Genomic DNA, 10000 nt, shown 5'->3' on the forward strand with positions numbered 1-10000 from the left:
TATTCCAGGCCGTTGGCGTGTAGTCAGTCTTTCTCGGTTTCAATAGTAAATGCAGTAATTTTTATGGTGAATTAATCTCAAATACTGCGTATCTGTGTCATAAAAGGAAAGACATCCCATTTATGTACTTTTCAAATGTTTAGAATGAAATAAAAAATGTTACATGTTTGTGTTGAGAATATTGGCTATTTAATTTAAATGCTGGCCAACTAACTTCGCGTCGTTTGTGTGTGTTGAACCCGTGACCTCAAGTAGTCGGGAAAACGTGGCTCTCGATAAACTAGAATTTGAAGCAACTTTTTTTTGGGAGTCGTGGATAGCTCATACTACGATAGAGTCACGATCTACCCGGCCAGGCGGAGTTGTCGTACCAGTAAGGTCGCGGGTTCGAGCCGCCATCGCCGCAGCGAAAGTTTTTATTCTTTATTGTCTTCTGGCACTTTCCTACTCGCTTCATTTCTGGTTATTATAAGTAATGAAAGGAAAGTGTAGATGAAATGTATTGTGTCCGAAGAGGTTGATATGTATGTGGGTAATAGACAGAGTTTTGGTGAAGCGCATTGAGTGTCATAAGGCATGTGAAGAAGGAGGGGGAGGAGAAAGAGGATCAGGGGGGGGGGGGTATGGTGAGGAGAAGAAGAAGACGGCCGAGGAGGAGGAGGAGGGGGGGGAGAGGAGGAGAAGAAGAAGAAGATGATGATGATGAGGAGGATCATGATGATGATGATGATGATGATGATGATGATGATGATGGTGAAGAAGAAGAAGGAGGAGGAGGAGGAGGAGGAGAAAAAGGAGAAGGAGGAGGAGGAGAAGAAGAAGAAGAAGAAGAAGAAGAAGAAGAAGAAGAAGAAGAAGAAGAAGAAGAAGAAGTCGGACATAACGTACCAACAGACGAAACAACGTGTAACCTTCAACGTTTATAGTCTGATTACTACAATTTAGTGAGAACTACTCATAAACATATCTCGCTAAAATCAATAACAGAGAGCTTAGTTGTGACGTCAATGTAGTTCTTTCTATAGATAGTATGAAGTTGGCGTCACTCACGCCTTTGTTCTTGCTTTTTGACATCCTCGTTTATGAGTAATTCTCAATAAACTGTATTAACCAGACTATAAACGTTCAAGGTTACACATAGATTTGTGTGTTGGCCCATTATACTTCCGGATGGCAATGTTGTGAACTTCTTAGCCAAGTTCACACTATCTATTTTTTTTTTAAAAAACAACAGAGTCTCCAATACGCCAATCTGACAACTCTTGCCTCCACCCAAATCACATGACTGGATTAGTCCATAAATCACAACAAATTGGGCGAGCTCATCACGCCCTTAGGCATCGTGTCCACAGAGAACGCCATCAGACCGGATAAAGTGTCATCCCCGATGTTTGAGTGTCAATATTTAATCAGTAAACTAGCGTAATCTGGAGAAGAAAAAAAAACAAACAAACGCGTATTTAAAATTTTGGTCAGAAAACTCGTCCTTCAATTTTTGAGCGATTAAAAATTACCATGATCTTGATATAAAAAACTCTCAAACACGGGACTTTGCAAAGTCACATATTTTAAAATGTTTGCTAAGACGAGGGTCATTTAAAACGTTCGATGTTTGGTTAGGACGAGTTTTCTGGCCAAATTTCTAAATACTATTTTCTGTTTTTCAAGAGTATGGCAGGATAGTAGAATGATTTACAAGGTGTTATGTGAAGAACTTTGTCAAATATTATCCCTGGCAATCGATCAGCGAAAGAGCCTTGACATTCTATAAATAGATGTGAGTGTGTTTGATAAGAGTTATCTCACCCTGGACTTTGACACCCTTCGTCCCGTCCCGTGAATCCTTCCGAAAGAACTCAGTATTGTGATGAAAACGAGTAGAGAACAGAAGTGTGATGTCCACACACACAAAAAATGGTTCCAATCTCATTGGAAGTGTAAAAACCATTCTTCCGGAGGACTGATTACATACCTCCTGTAATTGATCTTCTTGTTTCAGAGTGATGGCATCTTGTGTGGCTATGTGGTCTAGTGGTATGACACTCGCTTTCGGATCGGAAGGTCCTGGGTTCGAGCCTCGCGCTCGGCGCATAGTTGAGTCCTTGGAAAAGGCTCTTTACTCACATTCTCTCACCGTACTCAGGTGTAAAATGAGTACCTGGCCGTTAACAGCATTGTCTTGGATCCGAAAAATTGCAATATCGCCTAAGAGGCGTCATGTCCCGTCCTACATGCTAAATGTTGCTGTTGACCAGGGACCCCTTGTAAAGCGCTTTGAGCACATTTAGTGGATATTGCGCTATATAAAGCTCAATTATTTTATTATTTAATTATCTTATTTTCTAGTCTAATTACAACCATGCTGGTCGTCAATAAAGACCATCCGTCCTCGCTCTTTGCCATCCCGTAATCCTTAGAATCTGCTGTCTATATATCCTGTTACTAAAATAGTTATGCCACCGTATGATTCAATATGTAACCTATTCATTATCAGTCATCTGGTTGCGTGCACACTTCCAATCAATTTGGAACCAGAAGAGTAGATTTCAGATTGTAGACTCGACTTGAATTTTACTCGGTCTTGAACTCACATCTCTCTCTCTCTCTCTCCCTCTCTCTCTCTCTCTCTCTCTCTCTCCCTCTCTCTCTCTCTCTCTCCCTCTCTCTCTCTCTCTCTCCCTCTCTCTCTCTCTCTCTCTGTCTCCCCCTCTCTCTCTCCCTCTCTCTCTCTCTCTCTCTCTCTCTCCCTCTCTCTCTCTCTCCCTCTTCTCTCTCTCTCTCTCTCCTCTCTCTCTCTCTTCTTCTCTCTCTCTCTCTCTCTCTCTCTCTCTCTTTCTCTTTCTCTCTCTCTCTCTCTCTCTTCTTCTCTTCTCTCTCTCTCTCTCTCTCTCTCTCTCTCTCTCTCCTCTCTCTCTCTCTCTCTCCTCTCCCCTTACATATATACACACACACACACATATATATATATATATATATATATATATATATATATATATATATATATATATATATGAGTCGTGGTGGGTACTTGTAGGTACGAGAGTGCTCGATAATGTTGGTTAGAGAATATAAAAATAAATTAGGTCACTCACGTTTTATTTGCCGATACAATTGTTTCTATGTCCTCCATTTTGTCAATTATCCGGATAAATGTCGACTGACGAAATGGGGGACATAGAAACAGTTGTATCGGCAAATAAAACGTGAGTGACCTTATATATATATATATATATATATATATATATATATATATATATATATATATATATGTGTGTGTGTGTGTGTGTGTGAGTGTGTGAGTGTCCATCTTTCCCACCCTTTCTCCCCTTCCCGATATATACTGTCCTCTTCCTCCCCCCTCCCCACACACACCCCCCACACCCCACACTCTCAAACCCCTTACACATACACCACCTCTACCCCCAACAGCCCCCTCCCCCCGGCCCAACCTCATAAACACAACACTAGCATACACCCCTATGCCATCTATTACTGGTTCGTGCCTCCTAAAGTCCCATAACTCCAATAATTTAGTACTACCACTATCCTGTATATTGCTATTCCATTTGACTTCTCTCCCTTTGATTTCCCCCTCCCCCTTTTTCCTCCTCCCCTCCCCCTTTTTCCTCCTCCCCTCCCCCTTTTTCCTCCTCCCCTCCCCCTTTTTTTCCTCCTCCCCACCCCCTTTTTCCTTCTCCCCTCCCCCGTTTTCCTCCTCCCCTCCCACTTCTCCTTCCCCCCCCCCTCCCCCGCCACCCCCTAGATATATCTATACGCCTATTTCTCTTTGCATTTTCTTCTCCTTGTTTTCTTTTCATTACTCTCTCTTTTCCCTCTCTCTCTCTCTCTCTCTCTCTCTCTCTCTCTCTCTCTCTCTCTCTCTCTCTCTCTCTCGCATGCGCACAACCAACATGACGTTCTCTCTCTTTTTAACTTTTCCGCCGGTGACGTCACAGACTATGGGTGACGTCCAATCAAGGGACGCTACTCTTCCGCTAATCTCATTCCCTATAGATAGTATGCAGATGACGTCACTCAGGCCTTTCTTATTGTTTTTGCCATCCGCGTTTGTGAGTTGTTCTCGCTAAACTGTATTAACCAGACTATAAAAGTTCATGGTTACACAGAGTTTGTGTGTTGGTCCGTTTTACTTCCGGATGGCAATGTTGTGAACTCCTTGGCCAAGCGCATTCTATCTATAATCAAAGTGCTACGAGGCTGCTAGGAGCTGTGGACTGTAAATAGCAATAAACAACGTTGTGAGGCTATGGGGTCTAGTGGTAGGACACTCGCTTTCGGATTGGATGTCCTGGGTTCGAGCGAGCCTCGTTCGCTATGCGCATAGTTGAGTCCTTGGAAAAGACTCTTTACTCACATTCTCTCACCATACGCAGGTGTAAAATGAGAACCTGGCCGTTAACAGCTTTGTGTCTGTCGAAAAAAAAATGTTTTATCGCCTAACAAGGCTTAATGTCCCGTTCTACATCGTACGTGTTGCTCTTGATCAGGGACCCCTTGTAAAGCGCTTTGAGCACGTTTAGAGGATATTGCTCTATGAAAAATCTCTTTTTTTTTCGTTGTTTACGTTTGTTTTTGTTTTTTTTTTTTTGTTTTTGTTTTTTTTTTTTTTTGTTTATTTATTTTGTTGATTTTTTTGGTTTGTTTGTTTGGTTTTTGTTTTGTTTTGTTTTTTGTTTTTTTTGTTTTGTTTTTTATGTGTTTTTTTTGTTTGTTTTTTGTTTTATGTTTTTTGTTTTTTTTATGGGGGGGTGGTTACGTCCCCCTTCTGCATCCGTAACACAGCAGTACCATCCCATCATAGAATAATCCGCTTATCATTTGATATCTGGAGACTATTCTTTGTTACCAATCCTGACATGAAAAAAACTGAACGTGAAACCAAAGCCTCTTTCAGTCCGTCGTGTAAATAGTCTTATGGTATTTTGATTTTGAGTATTTTGGTATGAAGTCGATAGCTCAGTGGGTAGAGTACTAGCTTCGCACTGAAATCAATGGGAGCCGAGATCGATTCCTGGTGAAATCGCGATTTTTTTTTTTTCTGACTCTCCTGTCCACTCAGCTGCTGCAGTGATTGGGTAGCTGGATCTGTTTGATCTAGCGTAAAGTACTTTTAGATAGACTGGCGGCCGGCTATGTGGTCTATTAGTGCGGCTATGTGGTCTTGTGGTATGACACTTGCTTTCGGATCGGAAGGTCCTGGGTTCGAGCCTCGCTCGGCGCAAAGTTGAGTCCTTTGAAAAGGCTCTTTACTCACATTCTCTCACCGTACTCAGGTGTAAAATGAGTACGTGGCCGTTAACAGCGTTGTCTCTGTCCGAAAAATTTTAATATCGCCTGACAGGCGTCATGTCTTTTTTTTTTTTTTTGCCATCCGCGTTTTTGAGTAATTCTCACTAAATTGTATTCTCCAGACTATAAACGTTCAAGGATACACATAGTTTTGTGTGTTGGTCCGTTATATTTCCAGATGGCAATGTTGTGAGTTTTTATGCCAAGCGCATACAAGCTATAGAAAGTATGCGTTTGGCTAAGAAGTTCACAACATTGCCATCCGGAAGAATAACCGACCAACACACAAACTATGTGTAACCATGAAACATTTATAGTCTGGTTAATACAGTTTTGTGAGAAGTACTCATAAACGCGGATGGCAGAAAACAATAACCAAGACCAGAGTGACGCCATCTTCGTTCTATATATAGATAGTATATATATTAACCATGGTCGAGGATACGTCCATCACATACACATTTTCACCGCCAAAATAAGCCTTCGCTCATGAATCTCTTTTTGTGGACTCTTTTCTTTCCAAAAACCAAAAAAATATATAGGACAGAGTTAAGAGTATTCTTCCATACTCTGGAAAAACCCATATTTAAAAATTTGGCCAGAAAACTCGTCCTTCGCCGAAGTCCCGGGTTTGAGAGTTTTTGCCTAGATGAGGGTCATTTAAATCGATCGATATTTGAAGGACGAGTTTTCTGGCCAAATTTTAAAATATTGGGGGTTTTTTTCGGAGTTTGGCAGGATTATTTCTATTGTGTAAATACTGTCTGCGTTGGAGTTACACAAGATAATGTTATGACACATCTTAGTTGTCGCCCTTCAAGTTATTAACTACGTCACTTCCGTTATCGTAATCCAGTTTGTAGCCTTTGTCCGTCAATTGATTGGATTACATCGATATTACTAGAATGGTCTCCCCTTGTTGAGGCATGAATAGAATGAATGAAGATGACGTCACTGTGCTCTTTGTTATTGTTTTTTTTTTTTTTGTTTTGTTTTGTTTGTTTTTTTGGTCTGTTTTTTTTTTTTTAAACTAGATCCTTAGCAACCAGACTTAAATTTACATGTTTATAAGATTACATTATGTAGTTTGTCTCCCTGTGCGAATGATCTGGCGGGTAGAACTGTGCGGCTATGTGGTCTAGTGGTATGACACTCGCTTTCGGATCGGAAGGTCCTGGGTTCGAGCCTCGCTCGGCGCATACTTGAGTCCTTGGAAAAGACTCTTTACTCACAGTCTCTCACCGTACTGAGGTGTAAAATGAGTACCTGACCGTTAACAGCGTTGTCTCCGTCGAAAAACAAATGTAATGATGCCTAACAGGCGTCATGTCCCGTTCTACATTTTAAGTATTGCTGTTGGCTAGGGACCCTTTATAAAGCTCTTTGAGCATGTTTAGTGGAAATTGCGCTATATAAAAGCTAATTTTAAAAAAATTAGAACTGGTATATTACTACAAAGCATCCCATGTATAGGGAATCCGTTTCTCATCGATTATGTCCCTTAGTTGTGTCTTACACAGTGAATATGTGACCCTCTGGCTCAAAACGGTATTATGTCATGATGATTCATAACCCAAAAATGTAAATTTAGAGATAGAATGATGAGAAATCGGACCTTAGAAGTTTTTTGCAAAGCAATAAATAGTATTTATATTCCACCATGACGTAGAGAAAGTAAACCCAAGTTTGATATTTGTGGATATGAATCCAATTTCCCTAACATAGTGTATTCCGACATAATACCGCTTTGACACGGTGGGTCACATATGTACTATTATATTACTTGGGGATTCAAAAAGATTATTGCAAAACTATCAGGCGAACGTTAAACAGGAAAATAACAATAGAAAACAATAGCTTATAAGACACATGTGTAGTTCATACCTTCACGTTTTTATTTCCTGTTTTATAGATGGTATGCGCTTGGCTAAGAAGCTCACAACCTTGCCGTCCGGAAGTATAACGAACCAACACGCAAAACTGTGTGTAACGTTGAACGTATAGATAGTATGCGCTTGGCGAAGAAACTCATAACATTGCCATCCGGAAGTATAACTGACCAACACACAAAGCTATGTGTAACCATGAACTTTTATAGTCTGGATAATACAGTTTAGTGAGAATTTCTTATAAACGCGAATGGCAAAAAGCAATAACAAAGACATGCGTGACGTCAACTTCACACTATCTATATAGTCTGCATAACACAGTTCGGTGAGAATTACTCATAAACGTAAATGGCAAAAAAAAAAAAAACAAAGACCCGAGTGACGTCAACTTCATTCCATCTATAAAGGCTCAATGTGGCCACCACCAGCAGCGCCGACAATATCATCAAGCCGATATGAGAATTCGTCCCAAACGCGCCGACAATATCATCAAGCCGATATGAGAATTCGTCCCAAACGCGCCGACAATATCATCAAGCCGATATGAGAATTCGTCCCAAACGCGCCGACAATATCATCAAGCCGAGATGAGAATTCCTCCCAAACGCGCCGCAGCTAGGGAATGTGTGTTAGAAATATTTCTGGACTTCATCTACTGGGCCCGATCTCAGACCATTTGGGTGTGAAGTGAGAGTTCTACTTCTGGACCCTCGCAGAAGAAGAAGAAGAAGAAGAAGAAGAAGAAGAAGAAGAAGAAGAAGAGGAAAATGAAGAAGAAGAAGAAGAAGAAGTAGAGCCCGTATGAAATAGGGTGGAATAATTCCCTACCTACTTTAGAGTTACCATCTCCTATTTACATCCGGGCTAACCATGCTAATTATTTTAAATCGAGATATTGACACAACTCCTCACATAGAAGAATGAACACGACAAGGCCACCACGAGAACAGAGTACACGACTTGAATAGCCGTCTAGCTCTTATACGTCTGGGATTCCCGAATGGTTTCTCCTCGCTAATGTCAGGGTCAACAACCTTGACCTTTTGGCGTTCAAAATTTGGAACAAGCTCGGAATTTTCCAAACATATTTTAAGAAGAGTTCTTTAAGTTCATATGTCAATTGTGCCACACGGTCTCCGCCTGGTATTTCGCTGGAATGAACCTGACGCGAAAGATGGAATTCAAAGCACAGCTCAACTTGAGGGTCCCGATAGCTCAGTTGGTAGAGCACTCGTTTCACAAGCAAAGGGGACCGAGATCGATCCCGGGTGCAATCGAGATTGCTTTATGCCCCCCCCCCCCTCCCTGTCCACCCAATAGTGAATGTGTAGCTGAGTCTGTTGGATCTTCTTTTTTTAAGTTTTGCATGTTTTTAATTTGACAATGACATAATTTAACGGTATGATTTCTGGTTTCTGGCTCTGGCACCTGGACCACCAAACTTCTTGGGCTCACAACGACGAGGATCAGCAATCAAGAGAGATCTGTCATAGTGGATCAGAACGTCGCGGATCTCCTTCTTTGATGCTTCATCAACGTATTTTTGATAGTACGCAACAATTGCTCTGGAGATGGCCTGTCTTGCAGCGTAGATTTGAGAGATATGACTCTTACGCGAATGTTGGGACCAGCAAATCTTTCCTTTCCCAACAGAAGCACAGGTTCATACAACTTGTATTTAAGTGTTTCTGGCTGGAAAGCGCTTGTTGACTCTCAATTGACCTGTGCCTTTGGCACAATAAGTAATAGCAACTGCTGTTTTCTTGCGTCCGAAGACCTGGACGTGTTGCTCAGGGCCCTTTGTCGTCATGTTTGCTGTAGGGTTTCCACAAAAAAGGAGTCTGTTGGATCTTATCAGGAAGCACTTTGCAATAGACTAGGGTAGCAAGCAGTTGCTATTGTCCGCAGTGCGGTGGGTGATCGAACTTTGTACCTTTCGGGCACGAAACAACAAACACAGTACCACTGAGCCACGCTGCCCTTCAGACGATGGAACGAACCGATAAATTTCGGTGTACATGAACGCCAGATAAACCGGAATCAACTCCGGCTTTTGAAGATAACGATCGAAACAAAGCGTGAATGACACGGTGCTATATCATTATGAATGGAGTTAATCAAACAGAAACCGGAAGTGTGCGGATTTGAAACCCGGAAGTGGACAAATTATGAATATTTATCGCACTCCCAGTTTTGTTTATTTGGGGCTTTTTTTCCTTAAAGAAAATTATGTGACCCACCGTGTCAAGACGGTAATATTTGGGGTGAATTTTAATTCAGAAAAGTGAGTGGAGCAGGTAGTTATGTTGACAATAACAGGAACAATGGATTGAGTAGGAAAGTGCCAGAAGACAATTGGCGTTGGCTGCCCGCACTCTGCCATGACAAAAGTCAGAAGACAATAGAGAATTTTTAAAAAACTTCGCGGCGACGATGAGGGCTCGAACCCGCGACCTTACTGGTAGGACAACTCCGCCTGGCCGTGAGAGGGACGCTATACAGTCGACGCCATCTACCACTCCATAAAAAAGTGGTTTCAAACTCTATGTATATCCTGAGTCCCTCTCCCGACAGACTTCTTGAGGTCATGGGTTCAGCACACACAACTCCGCGAAGTTTGTTTACAAGACAGCAGCGATGATAAAGCTCTATTCTCAACACAATCATATTACATAGAGACGATTAAGACATTGAATAAGCTCAGGTATTGGGGGTGAATATTCATTCAGAAAAGTGAGTGGAGCAGGCACTTATGGTAACAACAAGAGATGAAGTGAGTAGGGAAGTGCCAGAGGACAATA

At 41.6% G+C, this 10000-nt stretch overlaps 1 protein-coding gene and 1 pseudogene across 2 annotated transcripts in view; one reads left to right on the forward strand and one right to left on the reverse strand.

The window, feature by feature from the left end:
- The window catches only part of LOC144960566 (atrial natriuretic peptide receptor 1-like), a 262243-nt gene that overhangs the window by 206542 nt on the left and 45701 nt on the right, over positions 1-10000 (forward strand). The gene's annotated exons all lie outside the window — the stretch shown is intronic.
- On the reverse strand, positions 8547-9033 carry LOC144960568 (small ribosomal subunit protein uS9 pseudogene; annotated as a pseudogene).

Source organism: Berghia stephanieae, chromosome 15 (assembly GCF_034508935.2).
Source record: "Berghia stephanieae isolate SIO BIC M18660-M18661 chromosome 15, UCSD_Bste_1.3, whole genome shotgun sequence".
Taxonomy (NCBI): Eukaryota; Metazoa; Mollusca; class Gastropoda; order Nudibranchia; family Aeolidiidae; genus Berghia; species Berghia stephanieae.